The sequence below is a fragment of the Schistocerca americana genome, chromosome 1, assembly GCF_021461395.2.
Source record: "Schistocerca americana isolate TAMUIC-IGC-003095 chromosome 1, iqSchAmer2.1, whole genome shotgun sequence".
Classification (NCBI taxonomy): Eukaryota; Metazoa; Arthropoda; class Insecta; order Orthoptera; family Acrididae; genus Schistocerca; species Schistocerca americana.
Genome location: NC_060119.1, coordinates 496034149 through 496051780, shown reverse-complemented (window position 1 = coordinate 496051780; position 17632 = coordinate 496034149). Strand labels below are relative to the sequence as shown.

The 17632-nt window shown below is 44.6% G+C and overlaps 1 pseudogene; it reads right to left on the bottom strand.

Annotated features, from left to right (window-relative positions):
* Window positions 1-14786: 14786 nt before the first annotated feature.
* On the bottom strand, window positions 14787-14903 carry LOC124555788 (annotated as a pseudogene).
* Between the last annotated feature and the right edge of the window lie 2729 nt (window positions 14904-17632).

Genomic DNA, 17632 nt, shown 5'->3' with positions numbered 1-17632 from the left:
AATTATGAAACCATTAAACAAGCAATGTGTTTCCATATTTAAGGAAGATGACATTGCAAATAAGTTTACTTAACTTCAAGTTGGCGGCAATGTGCCTACGGGTCTGCGTCGTATTAATTCCAACAATCAGGTCCTGATTGTTGGAATTCATATCGAGGATATAGACTTAAGAACAGTTCCATTGTCTTTCTCAAAAGAGCTTTACGTGATGTTTAACCTTATCAACGCAGAAAACTGCTAAGCTACGATAATATAAACCATCCTAATCATTCTCGAACTTTCTAGAACTTTCTGTGAGGCAATACAAGGTGAGGCAATAACAAATGATGTACTTTTGTTTTATTAGCATTTACTGTCATGTGTTTGCAAACTAATCTTCATAGTGTAGTATTACAGTATTTTAACATATCGATATGTAAATGAAAAACCATATTTGTGGTAAATTTACTCCCGCGGATTAGAAAACGTAGTACACATCCACAATCACGGATTTCATAATTTACATATAAAAATGTGTTCAAACCAGCACACAATTTGGGTGGTATTATTAGATTACTACTACCAGTTTACTGGTAATAGTAATCTAATATTACCCTCAGATATTGTTTTATTATAACTTCTACATTCGATTTTCAGTCCCATGTAAAAGCACAACCGGTTGAGTTGTCAGGATACGTCTTGCTTTAAAAAATATTCGGTTAATCTGAACGGAGTGACTTGTTGTGCAGTGAAAGAGAACTAGAAATATTAGACTGAAAATGAAATTGCCTACTTCAGATATGTAATGGAATAGAAACGACCATTGCGGTTACTACATCAGAAACCGGAACAAATGATTTCCAGAGGTGATTTCTGAAAAAAAAAAAACTGAAGATTGGGAGGAAAACGATATTTGACCGGTGCACTAAAAACGCTTCAGGTCTTAACATATGAAAACGACAGCAAAAATAGTTTCCGAAACTCGGTTTTTGTGTTCCAGAAGTTGTCTCTCATGTAAAAGTACCGTAAGAGTAATTGCAAAACTTTCCACAGCAATCGTTTCTTCAAACTGTGTGCTTATTATTCTTACTCTTCACTCATTTATCGCGTTTAGTGTCCACAGCTTGCAATCATTCCACTTCATCTTCATCGACGCGAAAGTCATGGAAGTGTCGTCATATAGAAAGATTTTTATCAGGCGGCCAAGCAACACCAGGCGGGGTCATCTGGTCAATAATGCCACAACCACTTTCTTTGCGTTTAATTTTTCGAAATCCGGTAGTAACACTCGAGTAAAATATTACAAATGGGCTGTGTTCCTTGCGGGCTCACATTTCGTTAAGGAGAGAACGGTGAAGGTAGTAAATAATAATAAACACCACTCAGTAGTCAGGCCTTGGCAGACTAGTGTCAGCAAGGCAGTACGAGGAGCCACCCGTGACCGGGGGACATATGATCAACAGTTGTGCCTCTGTCTCCAGACATTGTAGCCAGTAGATAACTCCTGTTGATTCTGCTGCTTCTTTATTTGTGCTACTTTTCACTGGCCTCAAGAAACCTAGTGGACTTCGCATCAGATCTTCTTTTGTACAAGTGTCATGCAACGAGTGCTAGTTGTAAGATAAGGTGTGCACATAAATAAGAAGAAAGAGTCACAGGTGGACATGCTCGAGGACTAAATGTTACAGCTGGGGAAGAGAATCTTGAAGAGAGATGCCCATATCGATACCTGGGAATCAGAGCAGATATACATGGAAGGTTCACGCAAGATATAGAAGAAAGTACAATCTCAAAAGAACTTCTTTAAGAACAGATAGCGCCCAGAGTCCAAGAATTTAAAAATCGTACCAAGTTTTCAACGTATTAAAATGAATCTGAAATCCGTTAACAAATTCAAGAACTAAAGGAGTTTCGATTATACTTTACGTCTCGGCTATTATGAATCGATAGCCTATATTTTATCCCACTCAGAGTTTATTTTTATGCAGCGTGATTACGTGATGATGTTACAAACTTTCAGGGATGGCGGAGAAGGTAACTGTATGAGCTTGAGGTAAGGGAAACCAGGTCGAAAGTTATAAGTGAAAATCTTTCTGATATTTATGACAGTAGAAAACATGTATCGGTACAGTTGTTGCTAAGATTGAGTACTTGATCATCTTCGCTAATTTGAATTCTATCTTTTCTACTGAACAAGTGCCCATAGTGCATTTTAGAGCCTACATTTACTGGAAATTTTTTTCTTGTTTTGGTCCATACGTCTGAAAGTTACCTTCCGAACAGTCTTAGCAACGACAGTACCCGTACATGTATTCCATTGTCAGAGATAACAGAAGGCCTTTGCTTGTAATTTCCTACATGATCCCTATAAGTTTGTAACACCATCACGGAATAAGGAGGTACTACCGGGAATCGAAGCCGGGTCCTTCCTCAGCGAAATCAGCGATGCTAACTATTCGGCTACAGAAGTGACCTAATGCTTCACCATCCTGGCCTCAGACAGGCCTGTCAGGTCTGACCGACCGCCGTGCCATCCTCAGACAATAGCGGCATTTGCATTCAGTATGGAGGGAGAATGGTGTCAGTACACTTTTTACCAAGCCGTTGTCGACTTTGCAGACGTTGGAGCCGCTACCTCTCACTCTAGCAGCTCATCTATTGATGTCACGAGGCTGAATTTGCCCCGTTCCAGTCTTTCCACCAAGGAAAAATCCCTGGCATTACCGGAAGCTCAACCCGGGTCCTCCACATGGCGGTTGCGCAGACGGACGAATTGGTGTTCCTGTGGAAGTACCGGATGTGTGGCTGGTAGAAGTACTGGATACTTCATCTCGGGGATGCTGAGGAATTGGGTTCACTGATTTCCAACGTTGACGACGTCGTAGTGCAATTTGATGCAAGCTCGAAACTCGATAGCAGTCGGACGCCCTTTATATTCATCGTATTTCATTGTATTCGTTACTAAAAGTTGTGTATTACGAAAGTACGTAGTTTCAAGGCTGCGGGACGCTGAAGATTTTTAATACTACATATCTTTTGGTACGATTTTTCATAATTAAAGGTCAGTTAATGACATATCGGTGGTAAAAGCTTTCAGAATATCGTAAGATGAAAGATAATGGGTGAAACTGGAAGCAGTCACGGTAGTGTGATGAGTAGAGAGGTGAGGGTGTTGTATCGAACGAGGTAGGTTCGGGTTCTGCTTCGTTCTAATTTATTTATTTATGTATTTACTTGTTTCATTTTCACATATGAAACAGATTTCAGTACATTATTCTTAATGTAATACAAGAACCTTCTACAACATTCAATGTTACTTACGTTAAGAACGAGCCCTCTCAAGAATGAATTTCTTCGATTCTGTTACTTCAGCTTGATTAAAAAACGAAGGATGAATTTACTACTAGTGAGACGAGCAGTCGTGGCATCTGTATTCTGGCTTATCAAAAATATTTAATTTTTTTTTCCGAGTACGTCGCGATTTTCGAGGGTGTAATTAGGCAGGAACCTAAGGGTAAGCCGGCCGCGGTGGTCTAGCGGTTCTAGGAGCCCAGTCCGGAACTGCGCGACTGCTACGGTCGCAGGCTCGAATCCTGCCTCGGGCATGGATGTGTGTGATGTCCTTAGGTTAGTTAGGTTTATGTAGTTCTAAGTTCTAGGGGACTGATGACCACAGTAGTTAAGTCCCATAGTGCTCAGAGCCATTTTTGAACCTAAGGGTACAGCTTAAATTGATGCGAGTGAAATGAGCAGCAACAACAGTCACGTTCTTGCTTGTACCGAGCGAGGTGGCGCAGTGGTTAGACACTGGACTCACATTCGGGAGGACGACGGTTCAATCCCGCGTCCGGCCATCCTGATTTAGGTTTTCCGTGATTTCCCTAAATCGCTCCAGGCAAATGCCGGGATGGTTCCTTTCAAAGGGCACGGCCGACTTCCTTCCCCGTCCTTCCCTAATCCGATGAGACCGATGACCTCGCTGTCTGGTCTCCTTCCCCCAAAAACCACCACCACCACCACCTTCTTGCTTGTCATAAATATTTGGCTATTTACGAGTATGTTGTGATTCCGAATGGAGTGATAGGCAGGAACCTGAGGACAGATTAAACGTCGACCGAGCTCCTTACAGGTCAAGCCATAATGCAGAACAGTTGCCTGCCTTTCGAGGCCCACGAGAAGATTGCCTGCGAGGCGTACGTCACAGCACGTTACACCGCAGGTCTTACGAGTGCCACCACCCATCTTGGGCGGTGGACGAGTCACTATTTCAGACGAGTTTAATAATTCTTGACTTTTTGTTTAAATACCTGCTAGCTCTCGTCAGCACACGACAAAGTAAACATCTTTAGTGGGTACGTTTTCAGTTATATATCGTTTTCCAGTGGGCCCTACACGGAGCCGAGCGTTCGCGTAGTGAGACTGACAAGCCGACTAGTGTGACGTCACAAGTTCGTTGCGGGATGCGTAAGTCTTCCCTCTCATTATGTCACGAACGTTAGCCAATCGGCAACCAATCCTCCGGCAGCCGCGCGAGGCAGGTCTCGCTGGGTTCCGGCTGGTCGGTAGCGGGCCATAACTCGCGCCATCACTCAGCAGGCCGGCGGCTCATTGTTCAGCAGGCGCGCGCCCTGCGGCCGAACAGCCTCATTTAAAGCGCGTTGTGCAGATAACTCAATACCTGCAGCGATCCGCCGCGCCGGCACGTCGCCGCAGACGCTATTGTTTCGTTGCACCCGGACGCCGTACCGCGGCCAGAGATAGCGGCAGCAGCCGCGCACGCGGATCTCCGGCTGACTAATATCTCTGCCCACGGGCAGTGACGGCGGCATTGCTCGAGGATCACTGGCTACACAATAACTCAGTCTGTAAACGCCAGTCTGCGTCGTCTCGGTATAGAGTCGCTGCTTCGACAAGCGGATGCCGCGTGTTCTTTTGCCTCCTAACGAACAAGCTTACTTTATTAGCATACGGGGGCTACAATTAAGTGCTGGGAAATTCATTTGATGTGTCAGTATCTGCACGGATCAACAAATTGGAAAAGTTGGCCGCACCAAAGACACCAGGAGAGGAACGGTGGAGGGAATAACGACTAGTATATATAGGGCGCCGAGAGGAACGGCACAGCATTCGTCAGGAACCACCTGAAGATGGCAGCGTGTACGTCTGCCGAAATATTGTGAAGAAATTACGACGCCACCCGAGAACTATTCAAATTGGAAATACGCCGGGAAAACTTCAGATCGCAGATTGGAAAATGCTTACTCTTCAAGTAGTCTGACGACTACGTAATGGTGAGAGTGATAACTGGCGTAGACTCATAGCCAAAAATGTGTGGTGCAGGATTTGTATAAATGTCCTCTGCAGTGACCCATCCTATGGAGGAATGCAGTTTTCTCAACGCGAGCACTCTACTAGGGGTATCGTGGCTTCCACGGTTACTGAATGAGTAGCTGCGGCATGTCAGACGCCCGGGTTCCCGGGTTCGATTCCCGGCGGGGTCAGGGATTTTCTCTGCCTCGTGATGGCTGGGTGTTGTGTGCTGTCCTTAGGTTAGTTAGGTTTAAGTAGTTCTAAGTTCTAGGGGACTGATGACCATAGATGTTAAGTCCCATAGTGCTCAGAGCCCCGACCCTCGGCATGTCAGACTAAGTTGGGCCATGCGTCCGCACACACCGAATAGGTGCTTTGCACCAGTAGGCGGAAATCGCACTTTTCTTTAAAGGGTCTGATACCAAACAAGTTAATTTTTGTGCAGTAGTTTTGGAGACAGTCAGAGGAGTTGACTGACGGACCTTTGTGTAAAAGGAAGTTGCTCTTGACCAAAACGCTCTGAAGATTAAATAACTCATGATCTATACACGAAATTAAATCTGACTTGAATAGACAAGATGAGCCAAAAAATGAGCACCTACTTCATAGCGTGATTGTCAGCCTTTGGAACGCAATACAATAGCGATTCTGTGTGGCTTGGAGTTGAGAATTCCCTGGAAGGTTTCCGAAGGTATGTTGCACCAGATGTACTCACAGGTTGTTCACTTCCAGCAAATTGTATGCCAGTGGCTTGTGGGCTCAGAGGTGGTGTACTATATCATCCCACATGTGGTCAATCAGGTTCACACCAGGCGAATTTAGTTCCAAAGACATCGACGTGACTTCACTATCATGACCCCCAAGGCAATGCAGCACGAAAACGGACACTTGCCCTCCGCTGTCATGGTGCCTTCGATTACTACCACTGGTCCCACTGCAGCTCAGGTGACATAGTGTAATGCTGAAACCATCGTGGCGCAGCACATGCTTCGAGCTGCCGCTCGTCTGGATTGCACCAGACACGACCAACGGCCTGTTGTAACAGAAGACGCAATGCATCCGACAAGGCAACACTGATTCACGGCCCAGTCTTAATAAGCCATTTCAGTTGTAATGCCGTTGGGTCAACATGGAAACACGTTGCCATCATTTGCTGCGCAGCCTAATGTTTGACAATGTGCACTGAACGGTAGGCTCTGAAATCATTGTACATGCACCAGCACTGTACACTGTCCTCAGATCCCCTTATCCTGATTTGCAGAGCTGGCTAGCCTCCAGCCGAGACATTCGATGGTTCCGCGATGAAGCATAGACATCCGACGTATTGTCGCCTTCAGTTACTTTCCACAGATGCTCATTAGAGAAGCACATGACCAGCCGATCAGCTTCGCTGTTTCTGAGATGTTCATTCCCAGATGCCGAGCCATAACATTAGGCCCTTTGCAAAGTCACTTTCATCAGTGGATTTTCCCATTTGCGGTCCAAAAAAAAAGTGGCTCTGAGCACTATGGGACTCAACATCTTAGGTCATAAGTCCCCTAGAACTTAGAACTACTTAAACCTAACTAACCTAAGGACATCACACACACCCATGCCCGAGGCAGGATTCGAACCTGCGACCGTAGCAGCCCCGCCTTTCCGGACTGCAGCGCCAGATCCGCTAGACCACCGCGGCCGGCATTTGCGGTCCATTTCGTCACTAGAATGATTCCCCAATCGTCTCTTCTCCACTTATATACTTCTCTGAGTAACCTGCTATAAGACCCGCTAGCAACAAATAGACATGAACTTTTCGAATCAGCTAATTCAGAGGAGGGCATCAACGTTCCTACCGCTGTGATATCACCAATGACAGTGTGTTTTACAGCGAATATTAAGAAAGAAAGGATACTATTTTTGCTTCACAGGAGTGACAGACATCTGACTATCAACATTAAATATTCATTTGAAGAGGACGAAGATGTGAAGCATCGTAGAACACGCCGTAGTTAAGTATGTTCAGAGAAAGGTTTTAACGGTTGAGAAAGATCCACCGTGGTTTAATAGCTGTGTCAGAAAGTTTCTATGGAAGCAAAGAAAGCTTTATCACAGATTTGAGCGAATTCAAAATCTAGCTGAAAAATATAAACTGAACGAATTAAAAATGAGCGTAGGGTGTGCAGTGAGAGAGGCGTTCAATGAGTCTGAAAGCAAAACTTTGCAAACCGATCTGACTAAAAGCTCCAAGAAGTTCTGGTTCATGTAAAATGAGTAAGCAGATCGAAATCATCTATTCATTCGATCAGTGCCCATACTGCCAACGAAACGGAAGATCAGAGGGAGATTGCCGAAATACTGAATTCGGTCCTCCAAAACTGCTTCACCGTGGAAGTTCGTAATACTATCCCTCTTTTCAACAACCGTATGAACGGCGAGATGTGAGACACTGGAACAAGCGCCACGGAATAGAAAACAAACCGCAGTAGTTTAATAGTGGCAAGGCATCTGGACCAGATGAGATACCTGTACGACCTACCAGACATTAAGCGAAATAAATTGCTCCCCTGTAGCTGTCTTTCATCGTACGTCTCTGGAACAACAAATGGTAGAGCTATCTAGCGACTGGAAAGGAGCGGAATTCATTCTCCTTTTCGAGAAGGGTCTTAGGACAGATGAATATAATTATAGGTCTATATCCCTGACGTCAAACTGCTGCTCACGTATGCTCACGCATTACGACGTTTCAGGAGACCGAAAGTCTCCTCTTTAAGAACCAACATAGATTCAGCGAACAGAGATCTTGCGGAACGAACGTCACTTTGTTCGTTTTCGAGGACCAGACCGGGGCAGACATCGGCTTCAGATTGATGCCATGTTCCTTGTCTCTCTGAAGGCAACAAAATCGAGAGATGTAAAGGTAATTTAAGGAGTACCCCAACTAAGTGTGATAGGGCCGTTACAGTTTACAATGTACACTGATGAGCCGAAACATTATGACGACCTTCATATTAGCTTTTTTGTCCATCTCTGGAACAAAATATCAGAGACCAGACAGCTTTTGGTAGGTTTATGGAGGTATGTGGTATCAGATGTCTACGCACAGGCCGTGTAATTCGGTTAAAGAACGAGCCGCTGGCTCCGAGAGAAGAACAATTATACAGCTGAAAGATGAAATTGCCGTCGGGGAAGACATAAAGCATGAAGGGATGCAGGTGGTTCGCAGCTGTCTGGGTGTCTTCGATTACTACCACAGATCCCATGCAAGCTCAGGAGAACGTCACTCGTAGCGCAATACTGCCACCCACCAGCCTGTGACCGTGGAATGCTGCACGTTTCGAGAAGTTGTTCTCCTCGATGATAGCGTTTGTAAAGGCGACCATCGATCTAATGTAGGCAAAATGTGATTCACCAGAAGAGCCGACAGGTTTCCTTTGAGCCGATGGTCCCGTGCCTCCTGCAATCGCAATTGACGGTATCGCTGGGCCAGCATGTGGACACGTAGGAATGGTCTACTGTGGAGGTCCATTCTCAACATCGTACGATGGACAGTGTGCTCCGAAAGACTTGTGCGTGCACCAGGATTGTGTTCTTTCGGCGGAGATGCCACACACCATCATCTGTCTTACTTTACAGGGCAGACAAGCCTCCGAACCACACGTTCTGTGAAGAGTCATCGACGTCCAGCCATTTAGCGCCTAATGGTAGTTTCACTGTCTGTCTACCTCTTTCTGTAGATGTTTACGACAGCAGCACATGAACATTCGACCAGCTTCACCGTTTTCGAGATACTCGTTCACATGCCTTGCACAATAATAATCCGTCCTCGACAAAGTTGCTTATATCAGTGGATTTCCCTATTTGCAGGCTGCCTCTTCTCTAGAGTGATCGCCATCTGTCTCTGCTGCGCCTACATACTTTTCATATCGTATCACGTGCCTGCAACGACACTAGGCCGCATCCAACTTCGTGGTGGGCAGTGTCATAATGTTTTGGCTTATGTGTGTATACAAACGATCTAGTGGACAACATCGGAAGCTCCACGAGGCTCCTTGCAGATGATGCTGTCCCAAAGCCACAAGACTCCACCCAAATGCAGGGAGGCCTCGCAGAAATCCTGAATAGTGCAGGGACTCGCAGCTGACCCTGAACGAAAATAAATGTAGCGTATTACGTATAAATAGGCGAAGAAAACCACTATTGTAGACACTACTGGTTATATGCAAACAGCAACGCCTGTAAAATATCTGATCAGAATGAGACAGTTCTGCTGAAATGATCAGAATGAGAGAGTTCGGGAAATACTGAGGTTTCCCGACAGTCGTCCTTACGATGCGCCTTTGCGAGTGGAACAGGGAAAACGCGAATCAAGTTGCCGCACACACATTAAGATAGCTTGCGAAGCATAGATGTAGATGTAGACGTCTCGAAAATGGAGACCTAATATTTTTCATCCGATTTTACTGCAAATTGATCTATCGCACTGCGGCAAGAACAGAGACGCAACTCAAAAATACAATATTTGAGAAAACGCGACTTAAACAATTAATTCTATAAAACTTGTACTGAAATAGAATAAGCTCTTTTAAATTTAAGTATTGTTGGCAATAAATTTCGTTACACGCTCCTGGAAATGGAAAAAAGAACACATTGACACCGGTGTGTCAGACCCACCATACTTGCTCCGGACACTGCGAGAGGGCTGTACAAGCAATGATCACACGCACGGCACAGCGGACACACCAGGAACCGCGGTGTTGGCCGTCGAATGGCGCTAGCTGCGCAGCATTTGTGCACCGCCGCCGTCAGTGTCAGCCATTTTGCCGTGGCATACGGAGCTCCATCGCAGTCTTTAACACTGGTAGCATGCCGCGACAGCGTGGACGTGAACCGTATGTGCAGTTGACGGACTTTGAACGAGGGCGTATAGTGGGCGTGCGGGAGGCCGGGTGGACGTACCGCCGAATTGCTCAACACGTGGGGCGTGAGGTCTCCACAGTACATCGATGATGTCGCCAGTGGTCGGCGGAAGGTGCACGCGCCCGTCGACCTGGGACCGGACCGCAGCGATGCACGGATGCACGCCAAGACTGTAGGATCCTACGCAGTGCCGTAGGGGACCGCACCGCCACTTCCCAGCAAATTAGGGACACTGTTGCTCCTGGGGTATCGGCGAGGACCATTCGCAACCGTCTCCATGAAGCTGGGCTACGGTCCCGCACACCGTTAGGCCGTCTTCCGCTCACGCCCCAACATCGTGCAGCCCGCCTCCAGTGGTGTCGCGACAGGCGTGAATGGAGGGACGAATGGAGACGTGTCGTCTTCAGCGATGAGAGTCGCTTCTGCCTTGGTGCCAATGATGGTCGTATGCGTGTTTGGCGCCGTGCAGGTGAGCGCCACAATCAGGACTGCATACGACCGAGGCACACAGGGCCAACACCCGGCATCATGGTGTGGGGAGCGATCTCCTACACTGGCCGTACACCACTGGTGATCGTCGAGGGGACACTGAATAGTGCACGGTACATCCAAACCGTCATCGAACCCATCGTTCTACCATTCCTAGACCGGCAAGGGAACTTGCTGTTCCAACAGGACAATGCACGTCCGCATGTATCCCGTGCCACCCAACGTGCTCTAGAAGGTGTAAGTCAACTACCCTGGCCAGCAAGATCTCCGGATCTGTCCCCCATTGAGCATGTTTGGGACTGGATGAAGCGTCATCTCACGCAGTCTGCACGTCCAGCACGAACGCTGGTCCAACTGAGGCGCCAGGTGGAAATGGTATGGCAAGCCGTTCCACAGGACTACATCCAGCATCTCTACGATCGTCTCCATGGGAGAATAGCAGCCTGCATTGCTGCGAAAGGTGGATACACACTGTACTAGTGCCGACATTGTGCATGCTCTGTTGCCTGTGTCTATGTGCCTGTGGTTCTGTCAGTGTGATCATGTGATGTATCTGACCCCAGGAATGTGTCAATAAAGTTTCCCCTTCCTGGGACAATGAATTCACGGTGTTCTTATTTCAATTTCCAGGAGTGTATTTTTCGTGAACGTTTGGGCACGTCAAACGTATTTTTCATTTACATAAAGTCCAAATGCAGTTTTTCGACTTGTGTCACTTATCTTGCCGAGGTACGATGTTTCCTGGACCCCTAATCACGCATATCACAGCATTTTAAAATAAAAAAGTTCCTATTAAAACTTATTGTTTAATAATTCCAAATTTTGTTTTTTAAACTAATATTACGGTTTCCTTTTTCTGGTTGTAACTATACATATCATTTAGGTTCAGTTCTTAGAGGAAACCAAAGAAAAGTGCCTCGCAGAAGAATGTTGTTGCAAAAGGAGTTGCACAAACTGAGCCTGATGTGCAGGGTGTTTCAAACTGCATCATGCATCCAGGGAACGACTTTAGTCAGAGACCAAATGTCCGCTGACGCCTCCCTCAGGGGCTAAGAGTCTTTTACATCGATTAGGTCACTAAGAGGCGCCAGGTCGTAGGCACTGTATTGGTAAAAAAAAACCTTGTCGTTCAACTACGACAGCCACATAGTCGTCGTGCTCTGCATTGTTGCCACATCCTGAGCTTTATTAAAAGTTTCCCCGCGAGCAATGAAGCAGCGGTATCAGTTGGTTTTAAACCCCATTCCCAGAGGTAGAAGAGCTTCAGGCATGCTGTATAATAAAATGAAATGATGGTGAACTGTTTAAAGTGAGTTATTTTATTATAACATATAGAATACGGTTAAGTGAAATTCGGTTATTTTTATGTGCTTCAATATATTCAGTATTTAATCATATTTTCATTTCGAAGCAAAGAAAAATAGCCCGCAGAAGAATATTATCGCATAAGGAATTGTATAGCCTGAGGTTGACGTGCAGGATGATTCAAACTCTTTGCATCAGGCAACGAGGGAACAACTTTAGTCAGAGACCAAATGCTTGTTGACACTACCCGGCGGTGCTAAAAGTACTTTGCATTGGTTATGTCCCTGAGAGGCCATAGGTCGTAGGTACTCTGTGACGTGGTTATGCACAATGTATTGCCCGTAATCTAGTAATCAGCCCCGTATGAAAGAGGATGAAAGAAGATAGGCCCAGCTTCCTAATCCGCGTCTAAAATACGTTTCTTCTCTTACAGACACCCATTCTTAAGGCTTTTTTGTTGTTGAAACGACTGTATGAATATACTGGGGTAGGTACTAGCCACCGACACCTGGTTGTCAGGCCCTGCTAGTTCGGTGAAATCTCGTGGTCCCAGGGCCGAGAAATAATGAAAGATGCTTAGTGTCGTCGAGAAACGTCAGAATACATTTTGTCTGTAATAAAAGTTGCTTCTCATGACGTAATCCCCTAGTCGTTTAATGCAAAGACTTCGAAACCCCATGCACATAATATAAAAAATTGAAGGCGATCCCTCTGCTGTTAGAGGCAATATTTCTAAATTTTGTACACGGCTGCACGTTCAGAGACCGTGAATAGTTACTATTAAAAGAAAACTGCCCTCGGTCACTAATTTTTAACGAATTAACCGAGTTTCATTTCATAAATGACATATAAGTACCGCCAGTCTTTCACGATAATTCCGTACTTATAATTTGTATCATGCTTTTTTAGTCATAATTCTGTGACCATGTTATAGACCATTCTTTGGTGCAAATTCTGAGGAAGACACTCCTAGCAGTGTCGAAACCCGGTTAATTCGTTAAAAATTAATGACCGAGGGCTGTTTTCTTTTAGTTGTGGCAATATTTCTATTCTGGGTGAACTACAAGGTTCAGCATATTCTGGCTGCCACACAAAAGTTTTTGCTGGATAACATTGCTCTAGAAATAAATGAGAAGTAATTCCAATGTCCCAATTCTGACCAAGGTTTTCTTGAGGTACCCTTTAGTTGTATGGTTGGAACCGGAGGCCCGCTTTCGTTTTTACCCAGTTGCGTAGCCTCCCTCCCCCCCCCCCCCCCTCCCCCCGGCTATCATCTCACAAAGTATTTTAATGATTTTATAATGAACCGGATCCCAAAAAACTTGCTCTGCTCCTCGGAATAACGAATGAAAATGCAAAAGTATAACGAGTGACCAGAAAGTTCCCGTCCGAAGGCCGTATAGTCCTGACATGGTATGCCGATCTGGCAAAATCGCCGTGAGCAATGAGACAATCACCACGCCGACGAACCAGGTTGAAGATACCCGTTTGGTAACACACCCTGTCCTGCTGCGTGAAGAAATCCATACCTGCCTGCTGAACATCCTCGTCCGACATGAATCGTCGACCCTTCAAAATCTATTTTAAGAACCGAAGGCGCGATAATCGCAAGGAGAGACATCAGGATTAGTGTTCCAGTGACTCCGACTTGAGTTGGCGTAACTTCCGGGTTACGACATTCGTGATACGGAAACGTGCGTTACCATAAAGAAGCTGCACCCCTTGACGCAACATTCCACAACGGTGGTTTTCGACGGACATGCTGCCCCGTACACGTTCTTTGTTCTCCGATGGATGTCTGCCGGTGTTTGTCCTTCGGCAGCAAAGAAAAGAATGACAGCACGTTGATCTTGTTAGGACGCATTTGGTAATAATATCGCCTTCGTTAAGGTTTCCGCATTTACCACATGAATGTCGAAAAAAGACGAATGCCACCCTGAATCCTTTCCTACAAGTCGCTGGTTATACTGCAGCATCGGAATCACGCTACGTTGCAGATACGCAGCGGCAACGCCTCCAAACGGAAACGATTTGACCATCTCTTACAATGGCACAAAGACTGGAATACTGGCCTCGATGATCCAGAACCCTATCAGGGACAACTACTAGTGTACACTTTTCACAACATGAGCAGGAATCTCTCTTTGTTAGGGAAAAAATTTTGTACTGAGTGTCATATTATTTTAAAAAAGAAACACTTCATGGATGCATTTAGAGTAGGTTGTTCGTCACAGAATTTCGTAACCTCAGGCATAACAGTTGTTACCGCCGATATACTTCTTAAGTAAAAAGTTACTATTCTACCAGAAAACATTGTTAGCGATCCTAGTGTGTCTTTGGTTATTTCTGCTTCTGTGGCGACAGCCATTCACAGTTCTTATAGTAGCATTCCTGGCGGAGAAGATGGAATGTTCCGGGTACAGTAAATAAATAAAATACATGAATTTTCATTTCCCTAGATCCATGCCCTATTTATAAATTTACATAACGAGGAGACACGAAGTGTATTCCTTGCACAACTGCACGTATCTATTTTTGTTGCTCTTGAGAGTCATATGGTCAACAACTTGACCACAAATAAAGCTATATTTTTAATCATAGTAAAGTACCCCGTCTTCAGGCCACAAGGGGGCTATCAGGACCATCCGACTGCCGTGTCATCCTCAGTTGAGGATGTGGATAGGAGGGGCGTGTGGTCAGCACACCGCTATCCCGGTCGTTATGATGGTTTTCTTTGACCGGAGCCGCTGCTGTTCGGTCGAGTAGCTCTTCAGTTGGCATCACAAGGCTGACTGCATCCCGAAAAATGGCAACAGCACATGGCGGCTGGATGGTCACCCATCCAAGTGCCGGTCATGCCCGACAGCTCTTAACTTCGGTGATCTGACGGGAACCGGTGTATCCACCGCGGCAAGGCCGTTGCCTTTTAATCATAGTTGTAGTCACTTATTTTAAACTTTTTTAAAAAGTGTTTTGTCATGCCTCCACATCTCCATCCCTTTTAAAAAGTAAATTTTATTACCGTCTGATATAACTCAAATATTTTCTCCAGGGTCAAAATTAGTCTACAAAGGTTTTCGCGAATACAGGATAACTGCCAAAAGTTCCAGTAGTTCTGTACGGAATGGAATTTGTGCGCTGACTGGCTCCAGTGGTGAAAGCGAGGCATTCAAGCCAGCCTCGACGTGAGATCGATTCCGATATTCTGCACTAAAGATTTACGGTAAGCGTCAGAAAACAAGTCGTGACTGCCTATCTGAGGATTCATCCCGGATCCTCGTGAAGTAAAACCTGTACTGTTACAGTGATTAATACTTAGTTTGTCGAATTCATTTCCTAGTTAAGAAATGCTCTTATTCTGAAATTCACTTTTTTAGTGCAGCTTGACATTAGTATTCTTCTACTTCTTTCTGTGGTGTTCTAAATAAATTTTAAATGATAGAGTAATATTTCAAAAGTCACGCTTTAGCTGTCGGAGATGAAAGTGTTCTGTCTGTATTGTTTTTTATTTAGCACACTCGGCTGTAGGACTCCACGTTTCACAAACGCAGTGGAAAATCAAAAATCACCGTTAGATACATCCTTCAATGACGACACACGCTAAAATTCTCAGGGACTCTCGTAAAGATATTCATTCCATGTGAAGAAATCCGTATGCAGTGCCTCATCCGTTTGGATTTTGTATTCGCTGTGCCATACTGTCTCAACTGATCGATGCTGTACACACCTGTTTGTAAATATTTTTTGTGAGGAAAAATGTAATTATTACTTCTGTATTTAAAAATTAAGCTTCCCCTTCTTTGGTAATAATGAAGGAACGTTTTTTCGTTATTTTTAAATAGTGTGTACGTTTACATATTACAATAAAGGATTTTTGTATTTTCGATGAACAAATAGCGTAATTGTTTAGAGCCAAACAAAAAACACCGCACCCGAGAGCTTGCGCTTTTTCTTATAACAGATCTACTGGGTTTCATCATTACAACATTGACCTATGGACGTCTTTCAACATGTTTTCATTAATACAGCTCTGAATAGAAACCGGGTCTTAGATGCCAGTTTTACACGAAATGATTAGTATATTCATCGCAAATTTACCACTGCGTAGTTTTTTGCGACTTAGAGATACTACGGCTATAGGCGTAGTCTAAACGCCCTATGAAAGTGGCCTTCATCATCATCATCATCTTCTTCTTCTTCTTCTTCTTCTTCTTCTTCTTCTTCGCTTCAAGTCCTGGACAATGTAGCCTGTTACGACAGCCGTATGTTGTGTGGTCTGATCACTCTTGTACCTCGATATTTATAGCTTCCATCTGCTATTGAGAGGTTATTGCTAATATATGTGGTTATCCTTTCTCCACGATATATTCCGCAGCATGTTTTTTTATATCTCTTTGTCATCAAGGAAGTCTGCCTTTAGCGTCGCTCTCCGATTAATTGCGGTCCACTTTCGGCACTATGCGGTTGAATGGGAAAAGTTCAAGTGCTGCGTCTTACGCACCCGAGGCCAGGCGCTTGTGGTTGTCTGCAAATGATCAGCTAATGAAGGGCAGCTTTTCCGCTCCGCTTCCGATTCTGGACCCAGTTATCAGTCAGTGTATCCGTCCATTCTCGAATGACCTTACGCAATGGGCATTTGGTGAGAAAGGAGACGAGGTAGAATACTTAGTATTATCTATTTGTTTTCGTCTTCCTTCAGTAGAACAGAAATAAAGACCGATAATATTTAACATTTACGGAACTGCTGAAGCGATGTTGAATACCGGGGTACAAGAGCACATCGCTAGAACGTGCTGGAACGACTGCATCTCACTAAGGGGAACCTCGTGGATATTTCAGCGTTCCCGATCAAGACGTAAATAAACGTCCGTATCGGAATGTGCACAAACGCTCACATTAGCTGGCAACTACTGTCTTCAACCAGTCACAAGATGATGTCTCATGATGCAAGTGGCAGAAGGTATAGCTGCACGAGACAAATGCTGAAAAGTACTCCAAACTTTCGAAGGTAAATATAAACGCCACATGGTATTGTTGGTCGAGGTGTAATCTTAGGATTCAGCAGCCTACAGTTTTCTTTACTAATAACTAGTTGGCATCAGTTCCAAACATGAGTGTTGCGGCTTAAAATGTAACTGTTTTAATGTAGATTATGATCACCTGATCACCCACATAGGACACTGATGCAGTCTGAAATATTGTTGATAAAAATATATTACATTTACAGGTTTGAATGGCAACGTCTTGGTTGAGCGCTACAATGGTAACGATTTTTAGGAATATCTACTAAAGCTTCTGTTAGTTTACTCATACAGAGTATGAAGGGACGATCTGTATTTACTTTCTTAGGAGAAGGAAAACTTCTAAGCCAAGATCGCAATAAAACATTGTACTGAGGATGACCGATTTCGGTAAAACTATGTTGCCATCATCAGATCTTCGTACAGGTTATTATAAACACCTTGTGCCAGATGAACACAAAATCTTCCCGTTGAATCTCCAGATGCACAACATATGACATGAATGATGTGTTGGCAAGTCAAAAGTAAAAATTGAAATTACTATGTATTTTTCGGTGCAATCATTAGAGATGTATATGTCGCTGGATGGAATATTGTAAATGAACAACTATTATTTTTCAGTGATATTCTAA